Source organism: Mesocricetus auratus, unplaced genomic scaffold (assembly GCF_017639785.1).
Source record: "Mesocricetus auratus isolate SY011 unplaced genomic scaffold, BCM_Maur_2.0 Super-Scaffold_100030, whole genome shotgun sequence".
Taxonomy (NCBI): domain Eukaryota; kingdom Metazoa; phylum Chordata; class Mammalia; order Rodentia; family Cricetidae; genus Mesocricetus; species Mesocricetus auratus.
In genome coordinates this window covers 14,199,037-14,214,201 of record NW_024429211.1, presented here as the reverse complement: position 1 = coordinate 14,214,201, position 15,165 = coordinate 14,199,037, and the positions used below count along the sequence as shown (strand labels likewise).

Here is a 15,165-nt window from a genome sequence, read left to right as displayed (position 1 = left end):
GGGGGTGGTTCTTGGCAAGGGCCCAAGTCAGGCGGCTTTCAGCCCCCCGGGGCTGGCAGGCTAATTAACGGCCCAGCAGCTGGTGGATGTGCCCTGACTGTCTGGAAGATTTGGGCAGGCAGCAGGCTCAGTCCACCAGCTCCCTGGGGAGGGTGGGGTGGGGGGAGGCCGGGTTTCCCTTGGGACAGCATGAGAGGTGGTTCCCATCAGAGGAGGATACGGGGCAGGATTGGAAGGCCTCTCATTCCTGTCTTGGCCTGGTCACTAGCTGAGTGAGATGGAGGATGTTCGTGGGCTCTGGGGTGTGAGCAGTACTCGCTACCTCCTGCAGAAGTTAGGTGAATCGGGCAAACCCCTTCACCTGGGTACAGAATCAACACCGGTGTGTGCTGGAACAGTTCACTGTTTATTCACGGCTCTCTGCTTGAAGAGGCTCTGCCCAGAGGCCAAGTGCTCAGGGAAGGCGGCCCCCTGCCCCCTCCCCTGCAAGTCCGTGTTTGCCCCGGGGGAGGGGAGATCTAACAGCCCTGGACCAGCCTTGGAGATTTTCTGTGGACTCCATAATGAGCCCTCTTCCCAAGCAGCAAGGCTGGGGCTGGATTGTGGTGCTGGTCACACAGCGAAGCATGCCTCTCCCTTCCCTGCTTCTCCCTAAGAAGTGACAACATCCTGGGACAGACTGTTCTTCATCACAGTAGGGCCCTGCCCCCAGGAAGCCCTCCATTCATATTTGTAAAAGACCAGATGACCTGAATGACATCACGCTAGCAAACAGAGTGCACGCCTTACCGCCACAGCCCCACGACGCAGGCCTGATGCTGCCTTTTATCGCCTGCAGGAGCAGAGACGCAGAGAAGCTCACGAAGTTAGGCTGAGGTCACCAGGCTACAAAGTGATGGTGCTGGTACATTGGCAGCCTTGAATTCCCAAAGCTCAGCTCCTGCCTGCTGTCCTCCTGCGTGTCACACGCTGCCTTCTGCAGCCATGGATCCTAGGGGAAGGGGCTCGCATCTGGCTGGCCCTCCTTCGTGTTGCTAAGGCTAGAGAAAAAGGAGAAGTTAGAGGCAGCTGGGATTGGGGTTCTACATCCACGTGAGCCCATTCCTGCTACCCACCTGTCCCGGTTACTACGGCACCATCACTGGCCTGGCGACTTCTCCCTTTGTGTCTGTCACCGCCTATCTTAGTCACAGCTCCATTTCCCCTCGTGTCAATGGATCGCTCAACAAAATGTTTTCCATCCCTGACAGCTATTTTTATCCCCTTTATCAGAGTTATTTCCTTTGTAAATAGCTTCCTGGCACAGAGTAGGCAACCTTACCCGGTCCCAGCAAGTACCATGGGGACAGGGGAGGGTGTGGGCACCTAGAGAGGGAGAGGAGAGTGGAGCAGCCTCGGGCCTGACAGGCCTTGGGGACTGCTTTTGCTCTGGCGGTGGCAGCAGGGGATGCTCATTCGTTCCATTTCCATTGTTGGGACCATTCTTTGAGGAGGCAGCGTATGCACAGGCCTCGGAAACACACAATTAGCGACAGGCGCCCAAAATAGACTTGAAATCAGCACCATTTTGTTTAGCTCGAGGCTTTTCATGCCCACAGGGGAGGGCATTTCTGCTCCCAAATACACATCTTATTTTACAATAAGATAAATGCTTCATACCCCTGCTGTTAAATCCAGCCGCATGCCCTTCCCTGCCAGCCAGCCCTGCGCCCAAGTCCTCGCCAGAATTTCCTTTTGTGGATACAAGAGAAGCTCACAGCAGTATTCTCAGCTCAGCACAGTCTACGCCCCCAAACTGCAGCGCAATTAGCTCTGAGTAGCTGGGATTTTCGTCAAGCAATGCTGCAAAGGCTGCTGCAGCTGTCCGAACAGCCCAGTTTCAGAAGATGCCTCTGATGCAAGCCTCACTGGAGAGAAGGAGCCGGCACGGTGCTGGCGGAAGTCTCCCTGCCTTGGAGGTTGCACCAGGCCTGCAGAGAGTCAGGCTGCTCTCAGAGTGTGGCTGGTGGCCACTGAACTTCCCAAGGAGTGGAGTTGGGGCTGAGTCCAGAGAGATGAGGAAGCCTGAACTCAGCATCCCTGCCGCTGGGTTTATAGCCTCGCGCCCTATCTGCTCATTTCGCAGTGTTCTCACATGGAATGTAATATTTGTGCGAATTTGGGGCCCAGTGGATCTGGAGCCAGGACCCTTCGGCTACAGGGTCACATCTGGCCAGATGGATAGCTTTTCACACTGACTGTGGCTGCATTGGTGGGCAGTTACCAATCAGAGTCTAGATGGCTGCCAAATCTGAAATCTCAGCCGATTGACTCTTTATGAAACAAGATTGCTAACCCCATCCTGGCTAGCTCCTGTGAGAGCAGAAACCAAGCCCCCTCTGAGAGGCTTGGGGGCATGCTCAAGATTACGCAGCCAGGGCTTAAACATCTGAGACAATAAGATGTGTACCCAGAGACTAGGATTTTGACAAAATAGAAATCCATGTCACGAAGAAAAGCCTGACGCACATGTACACGTGCAAGCTGTTCCATGTGTCTCCGTACAAGCACTATGGAGGCAGAGTGAGTGTGAGCCACAGTCATCTTATCTGTCAAGTGGGCATAATGCCTTAGTGAGGCAGGTACAAGGACTTAGCATAATAAAGTAAAACACTATGATTTTTTCCATTATTAAAAATAGATTTCTTAGCTGGGCGGTGGTGGCGCACGCCTTTAATCCCAGCACTCGGGAGGCAGAGGCAGGTGGATCTCTGTGAGTTCGAGGCTGGGCTGGACCAACAGCCTCGAAAACAATACAGAGAAACCCTGTCTCGTAAAAAAAAAATAGATTTCTTTCACACACTGTACTCTGATTATGGTTTCGCCTCCCCCTACTCCCCACCTTCCCTCCCAACCAGATCCACACCCTTTCTGTCTCTCCTTAGAAAATGACAGGCATGTAAGGAATAATAATAAAATAAAATAAGGTAAAATTAAGCCAAACAATTCAGAGTAAGACATAAACAACCAAATGAGAAAAAGGAGCCAGAGGAAAAAAGCACAGAAAAAGATAGATAAAAATTTTTTAAAAGGATATAGACACAGGGACACATTTGCACACACAGGAATCCCATAAAAGCGCAAAACTGGAAATCATAACGTATACGCAGAGGGCCTGTAAAAAAAAATGCCCCGACTTAACATTATGAGACAGAGTCTCCAAAGATGCCTTTGAGTTCATTTTGTGTTGGCTGTCTACTGCTGTTACATTTCCCCAGCTCCCTTGGAGAAAACTAAACTTTCATTTGCAGGTTACAGACACATGTCCACTTCCCCTTTCAGTGCTAGGACCCCATCTGGTGCAGACCTGCCCAGGGCCTGAGCATCCTGACTCAGTCTCCCAGAGTTCACGTGCGCACCAGCTCCGTTGTGTCTAAAGGGCCTTGAGTCCCTGAAAATGCCATGATTCTTTCCCAGACCTGGCTCCCCTCTTTGGTCCCTACTGACAGTGATGTCCTGTAGGACCTCCCGCTGTTTGCCCTTCCCAGAACAGCTCACACGGCTGTTCTATGAAAGGGAGGCTCCTTGGAACACACTGTTCACAGGTTGGGGCGTTTTAGAATGGCGGACTTGAGTTTAAATCTTGACCCTTGGCCCTGCCACTAATTGAACCATACACCCTTGAGCACATGGGTTCCCCTCTCCACACCTCAACTTTCCTTATCTGAAAGATGGGAAGGAGACAGAACCTTCCTTGTAGGCAGTAACAAAGATTGAATGCAACAATGTATACTGTGTACTTAGGACCAGATCCCACGTGATAACCAGGCGTGGGCATTCTAGGTTGTTCCCTCCACTGGGCCTGTTTTAGGTATAGTTTTCTGAGTTTGCATGGAGAGAGTTCACTTTGGCTGACTGCAGGCCCGGAAGCCCTGTGTGGCCTCTGCTCCAGAGCACTAATGAAGCCCAGGAAGCCAGCCCAGCCAGGCCCCTGGCTTGAGGACACCTGTGCTTTCCTGGCTCTGGCTCTAATTGGGTAATTGTGGGTCTGCTGCTCTTGTGTTGATGGTCTGACTTTGGAAGCTTCTGAGCTGGAGGATTTATGAACGGTCCTTGTTCATTTCCTTGTCATGCTGATTTGTGCTGCTGACCCAACTGGGAGCTGGGTTTCTGCTACTTGCTAACTTCTCCTTGTTAAGTGGTTGTCACCCCACCTGTGCACAAAACCTATGGTTCCCCCATACCAGAACCTCGATGAAGCGCATCTGGTTGCTTAGAGGCCTGTCCCGTGCCTAGCCCGATCTTCTGGGAAGGAGACAACACTTGGGGTTTCCTGGAGGAGGTACTGGTTCTCAATCAGACTTAGAAACTTTTGTTTTATTGCATCATTTTAGTTCTTCTTAGCAAGCTCTTCCATGTGAACTCCTGTGAACCCATGGGTGTGGGAAGTAGAAGCAGAAGGGTCAAGAGTTCAAGGCCATTCTCAGCTAAACAGTGAGTTCAAGATGGGCCGGAGTCATGTGAGATCTCAAAAACTAAGAAAGGAAGTTGGAAGCATCTGATTTAGAGGTGGGACTGACCACCCCCCAACTGGTGAAAGGTTCCTTTGGAGACTTGAGTTCAAGAATAGTGTGTGCGTGTGTGTGTGTGTGTGTGTGTGTGTGTGTGTGCACGTATGGAGGCCAAAATTGATGACAAGTTTCTCCTTCCATTGCTCTTGCTCTCTACCTTTATTTCTGTGACAGTCTCTCTGACCCTGGAGCTCACTGATTTGGTGAGACTGGCCAGCAAGTGAGCTCCAGGAATCCACCTGTCTCTGTCTCCCCAGCACTAGGACATGCCTCAACAGCCAGCTTTTTACATGAATGCCAGGGGAGGGGGGTGCGGGAGAGAACGAAGGCCCTCGTGTTCACACATCAAGTGCTTTAGTCACAGAGCTACCTTCCCAACTACAGGAGCTCTCTCTAAAGTCAGACAGTGGAGCCAGGAAGATGTGCTAAACAGGTGTGTCAGGAGCCCGGTGTCACATAATATATGTGTTAGGCAGTTCTGTAGCACAGAAAGCTCAGGGCACATCCAGATTCCAATGAAAAAGAATGCGGTTCTCATTCCCATCGTAGTCTAGGGCTGGGCTTTCTCGGTGGATTGCCTTCTCTACCCACTGATTCAGAAATCCAGGCTCCTTCAGTCCTGGGCTCCAGCACATTAAGGAAGTAGAGCATTGGTTTCGAAGGACTGTTATCTGTAGAACAAATGGACCCAAACTGATGTCATAGAGGTTAAATGGGGTGGTAGATAGAAAATGAAGACAGCACGTTGTTGGCCATAAAAGCTGTCAATACCTCTGTTGTGAGCCTCCAGCCCACAGAGGAGTGCTAGGCACACAGTAGGTGCTCAGTAAATATGTGTGTAAAGACTGAGTGTCTATCTAGCATCCCAGTTCAATTCCCTTATCTCAGACTTTAGGCCAATTCCAAGGCACCCAGAGTTCAAGCTCCCTCCATATAGCTAGGTACTTTTAGTTAGTTAGTTAGTTAGTTAGGTACTTTTAGTTAGTTAGTCGAGTAAGTTCCTTTGACTGAAGAGCAATTTAAATATTAGGGTATGGTGGTACTTGGGAGGTAGAAGCAGGAAGTTGAGGAGTTGAAGACCAGAGCCAGCTACTTGGCAAGTTTGAGGGCAGGTTAAGGCTACTGAGATCCTAAAACACAGGATGGATGGATGGATGGATGGATGGATGGATGGATGGATGGATGGATGGATGGATGGAATTTGAGACTCTCTAAGCCATTTTGCCATGTGGGTTTGGGATACAAACCTCCATAGCATTCTTTGTGAGAAGCTCTAAAGAGAACAGCTAGATCTACAATAGCAAAAACAAACCAAAGCAAAAAAACCATCCCGTGAGCCAACCCTCTTTGAGCATGGCACCCAGAGCTGGGTCCCAAAGGGAAGCCGGCTGTGGTTGACCGTCAATGCTCGCCATGGCCGAGACAGGAAATGCTAAGTCACACAGAGCATGTTGGCTTCTCTTGTGACTCCGTAGATTGCAGTTGTGGATGAGGCCCAAGGAAGGAACCTGGTTAAGCGACAGCCAGTATAGACAGAGGGCCCTTGGCACTGGCCAGAGCCAGAAGGAGAAAGGGCAGGGGGTGGCAAACTCTGTTGGAAAATTCTCTTGGGATTAAATAACTCCTGAGAACAGGGGCCTAGCTACACTGTAGCAGCTATAGGAACTTCTGAGAGGGGGCAGAACACCGGGTGATGTGAGTTGGAATCCCCACAGGTCCGTCTTCTTCCTGCTCCGCTGTGACAGATAAAACCGGACGAGAATGCTGCAGTCATGGCGATAGGCAGGGACCCGGTGGGCAAATGGCAATCGGTAATGGCTCTCCCCCATCCACGGCGCCTCCTTGGACACCTGGGCAAAAAGAGTGCCCCACCCCAGCCCCTGGGTACCAGGACTCGCCTCTCAACTCCGCCTCTGAGCCGCCTCTGTACTGCTCTCTTGGAGTTGTGGCCTCCAACCCAGGTGTACTCACAGTTGGGAGGGGGAGAAAAGGGCTCTACATCTTGGGCTCTGAGATGAAACTGATTTAAAACATCCAATCAGTTCAATAGCAGCATATCCAGAAGCTTCCAAATTAGTCAGAAGCCTGACTTGATTTTTGTAAAGTAGAAATGTCACCACCTGCATGCCAGTCAGAGAAGAGGATCCATCAGCGGTTAGCCATCTGTGCTGTGCTGTGCTGTGCCGTGAGGGTGGTACTGATTCTGCCTTAGAAGGGATGCTGAGGATGCTGGGGCCCTGAGGAGTGTGCCTGGCCCATAAAACAGGAACCCCTGGTCCAGGAACAGCACAAACGAAGGTGCGTGGTATTGCTCATCCGTGACAGCAAGTATACATACAGGTGAGGCTGGATAGACAGGAGGGACAGAGCTTGGAAGTGAGGTTCCAGTGTCCCGGCGCCATAGAGATCAAAAGTCCTGAGCAGAGCAGCCATCACGGCACAGACTCCTGCTGCGCTCAGTGTGGGAGCACAGATGCTGTAACCACGGATTGTCTATTTAAAGATACTGTGACTAGGTTCCAGAAGGCACACTCAAGGATGGAGGAGTGAGGGGAGGGGTAGATCAGGAGGAAGAGGCAACGGGGAGGAACAGGGAGGCTACATGCCAGCCTGGACCCTGCTCGGACCCCACTGTGGGAGCTAGGCACGTGTGCATTTCTCAAAGTTTCCTTGGTACTGTAGAGTAAATCACACAGGCTAGGGGCTGGCTGGGTTCAAGGCTGGGCTCCATCACTAGCCATCTGTGCATAGGATCTGCTCACTTCACCTCTGTCCTGCCTCCTTCTCTGTAAAAGGGAGATGACAGCAGTGCCTCCCTTTCAGAGTTGCTTGGGGATTAGGTGAGATTAACTGTGGGAAACACTTTTAACCCACCCGACCCATAACAAAGGCTCACAAGCTTCTCATGAAATATATTCTACTGTTGTTGGTTTTTTTTTGGGGGGGGTGTTTTGTTTTGTTTTCTGAGACGGTATCTCTGTGGCTTTGGAAGTTGTCCTGGAACTAGCTCTTGTAGACAGGGCTGGCCTCAAACTCAATTAGATCCACCTGCCTCTGCCTCCCGAGTGCTGGGATTAAAGGCATGTGCTACCAGCTCTACTGTTGTTATTAATAGTGTTGGATGAGGCATCAGTTACTCCTCTTTTTGCTGATAAGGCAACTAAGGAAGGAAGGGTTTTTATCCTGGCCACCGTGTGAAGGTGTGCATTCTATCATGGAACTTTCTGGCTGTGGAAGCTTCTGGCTAGGACCCCTCTTCCCCACTTCTCACATCTCAGCAGAACAGGAAACAGAATGGATCAGAAGCCAGCTACACACCTCAAGGCTTCCCCCAGCAAGCTGCTTCCTTCAGCTGCCACAAAAAGGCTCTATGGCCGCCCCAAACAGCGCCACCAACTGTGGACCACCTGTTCACACACGCAACCTGCGGGGGACATCTCATACCCAAACGGGAACTGTGTCGATCAAGCCTAGTGGGCATTCCTTCTCCGGGGGCACGCAGGAGCCTCCAGGGTTCACTCAGAAAGCTCAGGTTTTCGGCAATTATCTCAGAGCGCCTTCCGTATCCCTGACAGTTGCTCTTTCTAATCCAATTCTTCCCCTCCAAAGCTTCAGTGTGTATCTGGATAAGCTCTTTTTCGAGGCAAAAATCCATTTTCCTAGCACCAGCTGAGCCAGGCCCGGAGGGACAGCCAGGCAGAAGCAATCCAAAGTAGCCACAGTGAGGTAGCTGCTCAAGTAATGGTCCAGACCACAGCCAGCCAGTCCCCGTCACCTTTGCGCTGTTTCAGGACCATAAATCTGTAAGGAATTGTCTGTGTCATGATTCACTCCAGTGCCCCTATCCAGGGCTTCCAAACTCCTGCAAGGTCTCCTGACCAGCCCCCCCCCCCCCCCGTGCTCTCTCCCTCCCAGGAGGTTTCCCGATCTCCTGGGTTAGAAGTTTTGACCTGTCCTCTCTCGGAGAACACACAGCACAGTGACAGTCCCCCTGAATTTGAGTTGGATCTCATAATATCCCAACTCTGTTGTAAAGCTCAGAGGAGGCAAAGGTTTTTAGTTCACTTGTCTTTAGAGCACAATGTATGGTGTTTTAATTCCTAAGTCTTCTTGGGTGTGTATCTCACCCTGTAAAGTGGGAATCAAGCCCACTTTCTTACGGCTGTACTGCGACCTGTATGAAGTAGTAATGAAACTGAAACAGGAATGAGAGTGGATGTTGACTCAGGGCTCCCGTGGGCGCCGCTCTGAGTTCTTTCCAAAGCCGTTCACTCAGAATGCTTTTGAAAGCGCCGGGAATAATCATGCTGGAAGCTGCAAAAATAGCTCAGAGAAATCTCATGTGCCTCTCTCCCAGCTTTCTCCGCTGGTTACATCTCACATAAATAGAGCCTTTGTTAAGACCAGGACACTGACATTGGTCTAGCTTGTGGGTATACTTCTATGTCATATTGTGACCTGCTGGAATTGTGCCAGCAGCAATATGACAGAGCACCTCCATCCCCATACGGCTTCCCTGTGCCCTTCCCTCCAGAATCACACCACCCATTTCCCTTCCCCAATTCCCACCCCTGGAAACCACTAATATGCTTTCCATCTTTTCCACACGGCTAAGTAGAATGTCACCGGGTGACCTTTCCCACTCAACAGAATGCCCAAAATGCATCCAAGTTGAAGATTGATAATCTGCTCTCCTCCTGTTACTGCTCAGTTCTGGTCCATAGACATACAGTGGTCCCCCAATATCAAAGCCAGGGGAACTGGTGCAGGATCATCACCCTCAGCCATCAATCCCTGCTCAAATCCTGTGCTGGTCAGTTTTTACTGTCAAGTTCACACAACTTAGCCTCACGTGACAGAGTCTTAAGGATGTAGTGCATCAGGTTGGCCTGTGGGCATGTCTGTGAGAGACGACCTTGTGGGCGGCACCATTCCCTAGGCAAGGGGTCCTGCATCGTTTAAGAGAAGGAAAAGTTAGCTGAAACCAACCAAACAATCAAGTAGGCCCACATGCATTATTTCTTTGCTTTTGATCAAGGGTGTGTTGTGACTAACAGATGGAGTCCCTACCTTCACACCCTAAAATAAGGGACTGCAACTTGAATTATAAAATGAATAAACACTTTCTCCCATAAGGTGCTTTTTGTCAGAATATTTTATCACAGCAACAGAAATGAGATTAGAACAAACCCCTTGCAGAAAATGGTGTAGTAACTGCCTATAGCCTGTTGCCATTTCCTTTATATTTAAATAATTTCTACATGACTTATAATACCTTATTAATTTAATATGATTGCTATGCAAAGGGGAGTGTTATACAATACTATTTAAGGAATAATTACAAGGAAAAAAACATACAATATAAACTTTCTCCCTATCCCTGAACATTTTCAGCATACAGTTGGCTAAATTTGGGGGTCTAGGACCTACAGACATGGAAGGACTCTGGACCACCCAAGTCTCATACTTTCACCACTGGTCATCTGGCTTCTCTCTGCATTTAACTATAATATGTAAAGCTGCTCTCAGAGTTTGTATATATTCTTCATGTGAATGTAAGTCTTGGTTTCACTAGGATAAATGCCAAGAGGGCCATTGCTGGGTTACATGCTAGCTATATGTTTAGATTGTGGAGAGCAAGGCAACCTGTCTCCCAGCATGAGGGTACCACTTCTTGCCAGCAATGTGGGAACATTTAGTTAATTCAGTGTTTCCACATCTTTGCCTGATTGGGTATGGTCACTAGTTTTTATCTTAGCTGTTCTGACAGGTGTATAATGGTACCCCACTGTGGACTTACTTCCCTAGTCGCTATGCTTTTGAACCAATTTTTTCTGCTTACTGGCCATCTGTGCACCCTTTAAGGTAAAATGTCTCTCTGTGTCTTTGCCTATCTTCTGAGTGGGTAGTTTGTCATACTTTTCACGTGCTTTTTGGACATCCTCTATATATGGCAGGCAGGAGTCCTTTCCCAGTCCAAGAAGTTACACACACACCTTTCTAGCCCTCACATAAGGCTTTGAATTAGGATTGTCTCAGTCTCACACATGAGGAAGTTGAGGGAGGAAGTGGTGAGTGGCATTTGACTGTCCCCTGGGCCTGACCCTGCACTTAAGCTGAGGGTATTTGCATACTCAGGAGAAACTTGAGTAGACCTCAGTGGCATAGGAAAATTGAACCATGCACAGGACTCAGGCTGGCTCAGGGGACATGGGTACCAGCATCCACTCTGCTTCCCAATGTTGTTTACTCTATACACAAGCAGGCACTGTTACTATCTCCAACTTATAGATGAGTAAACTGAGGCTCAGAGAGCCTCACCACAAGATAAAGTTTCCACAGTCAGTCTCATTTAAGAGTCTATGCTCCTAGTTCAGGGCTTTCAAGTTTTTTTTAAAACCATAACTCCCCCATAAAAATGCATTTGATACTGAAATTCATCTCCTAAACACTGTTGCACACACATTAAAGAATTAACACCTCCACAAAACAATACTCACTCTCCCCACGTGCCATGCCCTCTGACATTTCCTCATTTTGAAGTCATGCTATTTTTAAAGTGGCATTAGTCACCCTCAGTAATGGACACGAGCCACGGTGCAGGCAGAGACAGAACTCTTGCACTTTTCGCAGGACAATGTTGGTGATGAGTATGGTGTCCTGGGCTAGCGCTGGGACTGGGACCTGGCAGGTGCCCAGAGAGGCTGATCTTTGCTTGAACTCCTCAGCAAACTGGCAGTCCCGGGCACTGCCTCCTAGGCTCCGGCACAGCCCTGGGCTGGCTCGTGTGTCTTCTATTGGAGCCCAGATTTGCCCCAGTGAGATCTACTCTGCCTCCTCCCTGGGGACAGGCACCATCTTGAACTGTCTTTCACTCCACTAGCTCCTCAGAAGTCAGCGCCTCTTTGGAAGGTGAGGTTATGCCCTGTCCCCACAATGCTGTAACTTCCTTCCCCCGCCTTTCAGTGTGGGGATTGTTCCCCTAATCAGGATGGAGACTCGACTCATTACAAGCTGGTGAGGCAACGGCTCTTCGCTCCAAGCCGAGACAGGCTGTCTGGGAGCTTGGCCAGCCTCCCACTGCCCCGGACACCAGGGCAGCGGCCTCTGCATGGAGCCAGCCTGCTGGGTTTGTCTGCCCTTTCCCCAGGGACACAAACCGACAGACACTGTTTGCTGAGACCTCTGTAGTTTTTATGATTGCAAAAATTCAGCCAAGATCATACCACGAAGTCCGAGCCTGGGGACTACCTCTGAGCAGAGCTGAATGGCACCTAGAACTAGAGGCCACCTTTCCAAGGCACTTACTGTGGTCCACACATCATGAGGAAGGCTTCCCAGGCAGCCTGGTATATAGTCTTTGACAACACACTGACTAGGTTCCGCTGACTACTCCATTCCACGGGTGCAGACATCGAGGCACAGAACGTTTTTGGAACCTGACAAGCTCTCCAGGCAGCTAGGAATTACCACCTCAGGACCCAGTGCTCAGCTCACATACCATTACTGCTTGAAGGAACGCGATCCCAAGCCTTACTTCATTAGGTTCAGCAGTCAGGTGAGTCTCCACAGGTGATGTCATACCCGTCCCATCTGGGCAGCTAGGAAGAGAAGATAAAATAAGGAATGTAGTGAATCCATTCGTAAGAGTTCCCCATGGACTTGACAGTGCCCCTCAGGTGTGACGTCAAGATCCTGAGAGGTATGGCAACCCCTGGGATTCTCATCCAGAGTTCCTGTGTACCCTGGGATTCTCACACTGTATCACCTGACTGGCACTAGTCACACTGACTTCCACACAGAAATCTCCAACATGGCAAATACCTTTTGGAGCTACAAAATGCCCTCTGGCTCCTTCCACTAGTCACAGATCCCCCTGAAGGAGATGAAGGGACAGTCCTGTGTCGACTGCAGAGCCTATGTGGAACTTCTCATTAACTGCAGTTTAATTACTGCCTGCAGTAGAGGTTTTTAATAGCAGTAAGTCCCAATTAGTCGCTTGTTACTTCAGAAATAATTACTGATAGTGGCCCTTTGTCTTTGTGTGTGTGTGTTATTTCCGGTTTCATTCCCAAGCCCCAGAAGTCTACCCAAGCGGACATCTTTAATGGAAAGAACTAGAGTTCCAGGGTGCACGAGGAATGTTTGCAGGGGCTGTGGGTTCAGCCAGGGGCATGTGTGTCAGCCTGAGGTTAGCAGTGGCCATTCTCAAGCATGAAGATATTTCTACAGGGAAGCGCCCTGGTCTCCATCCTGAACTGGGGATGGAAGGCAAAGGCATGCTACCCTCTAACTAAGGGTAGCATCTAAGGGATGCCAGCTTCTAGCTACAAACTGAGCCAGGCCCCAGCCCCTGGCCTGTGAAAGGGCAGAGTCACCACACCCTGGCAACGCCAGGCACAGCCGATGTAAGGACTGCGTTGGAGGGAGGGGAGAAAGTGTGTAGTTCCCATACCAGGGCAGAGTCCCAGCCTCAGCTGCACTTCTGACTGGCGGTTCCACAAGGACTCTCTCGAGGTAAGAGGCAGCTTTGGAATGCCACTAGGGCCTTGGAGTTCACGCTGAGCCTGTAGGTCATCTGTGTCCCTCAAGGGGCTGCCCACAGGTAAGAAGGAAGCATGGTTTTCTTGGAAGTAGCGATGGCACCGTAGCTCCAGGGAGCACCTCTTTGGCCTGACCCACTTTCATGAAACTTTGCTTTTTTAACCTTTATTCTGTTCTTAGGGGGAGCTGGTGTAGGTTTTACCAGTTGTCCACTGACAAGGTTAGTCATTAGAGATGACCTGTGTTGGTTGTCAACTCTAGGTAAAGTGCCCTTTAGGGTGGTTTACACTTATTGTTGTTGTTGCTTTGAGACAGGGTTTCTCTATGTAGTCCTGGCTGTCCTGGAACTCGATGTGTAGACCAGGCTGGCCTCGAACTCACAGAGATCCACCTACCTCTGCCTCCTGAGTGCCAGGATTAAAGGTGTGTGCCACCACACCTGGCTTATTTATTACAACTGTATAAATGCTTATTTGCACATAAGGAAACTCAAACATGCAGAAAGCTGAGTAATTTACGCAGGTCAATCAGCCTGTGGGCGTCAGAGCTCAATGCATTCCTCCCAACATCCCTCCAGAGTCAGGTACCTGGCACTCATGAGAAATACCTGACCACAGCCTCAGTCTGTGTCCCCCTGACTTCATCTGTGGCTTCTTCCTTTTTGAGTGAAGTTATTATTTTGGTCAACTGTATTCTCAGAAAGCTTCTCCTGTTTGGACCAGCTGGTTGGCTCTATCTGGAGGCCTCTGCTCTTAGCCATTCTACATTGAATGGGATGGCATGAAAACATTTGGATCCAGTTTAGGTTGTAACTCTGGCTACCCTGATTTGGAGGTGACAAAGTCCTCTTTGCCATCATCCCATCTGGGTCCTGGTCCTCCACAGTGCTCTGTTCTCCTTCCCCCACGACCAACTTGTTAAAGGAAGGACCCCTCACTGCTAAGCCAATAATTTTATTTTTCCCTCACTATAATCTTCCGTGTCTTTCACCCGAGAGTCCTTTCCAGTGAAATCCAAACCACTTGGCTGGAGGACCCTGTGAAAAAAACCCATCCTTTCTCATGTTTTCCTTCTTACCTCCTGTTCATTTCCTCCAATGGGCCAAGCCACAGCGTCGTCTCATTGTTCTGAAGCTGGGCTCCTCTGTGTTTGCAAGTTCATTTAGAAAAATCGCATGCACAAGACAAAAGCGCCTGACTTCATCCCCCACACAAGGGGTCCTTTGAAAGTGCAAAGGCCTTGAGATTAAAAAAACAGAGAGAGAGAGAGAGAGAGAGAGAGAGAGAGAGAGAGAGAGAGAGAGAGAGAGAGAGAGAGAGAGAGAGAGAGAGCAAGCAAACAAGCGTGGCTTTGAAGAGAGGAGCTGACCGGGCAGAAACAGAAACGTGTCTCATAAACCTGTCGCTGAGTTTACGTAGACGAGGGGAGCGTTTTTGTGTTTATTTTGCACTCAAGGCCCAGGGTTGCAGCATCGCCTGTGTGATGCACTCAGAGGGTGGAGCACCGGCCAGCCTCCCTTGCCAGCCAGGCTTTTGGAGGTGTCAGGTGAATGTGGGCCGCCTGAGAACAGTGTGTGGAGATCAGGCCCTCCAGTTGCCAAGCCGTGTCTCTTCCTCTGAGGCTGGTGCACCCTTAGTCTCTCTCCAGCTCTTCACTGACAGCCTATCCAGAGTCACCTCTGGGCTCTGTCCTTCCTTCCACGCTCTCCAGAATGAATGCCTCCTGACTCTGTTCTGAGCTCTCCCCACTCAGGCCCCGAGTGGAATTACTTTCACTATTGCTGTGACAAAATACTCCCCCACACACAAAAGCAAATCGAGGAAGGTTTATCTTGACTCAAAATGTGAGGAGTCCATCTTGGCGGGAAGGCACGGCGATGGCTTGCTTATATTGTGTCTGCAGTCAGGAAGCAGAGAGGTTAATACTGGGGTTTTGCTGGCCCCCTTTTTCCTCTAACTCAGATGGAGGTTTCCTAGGTGGTCCTGAGTTGTCAAGTCCACAATGAAGATGAATAGTCACAGTGTAGCATAGGGATGGGTATGGGTAGCTTGTTGGGACATACCTTGGGAAG

General features: G+C 49.9%; 1 long non-coding RNA gene across 1 annotated transcript; it reads right to left on the bottom strand.

Moving 5' to 3' along the window:
- Nucleotides 1-385: 385 nt before the first annotated feature.
- On the bottom strand, nucleotides 386-14,467 carry LOC121134787. Its single transcript, XR_005872014.1, has 3 exons — nucleotides 14,172-14,467; nucleotides 12,052-12,151; nucleotides 386-1,040 (listed from the first exon to the last, which is right to left on the bottom strand). It is a non-coding gene; the product is annotated as an uncharacterized LOC121134787 (long non-coding RNA).
- Between the last annotated feature and the right edge of the window lie 698 nt (nucleotides 14,468-15,165).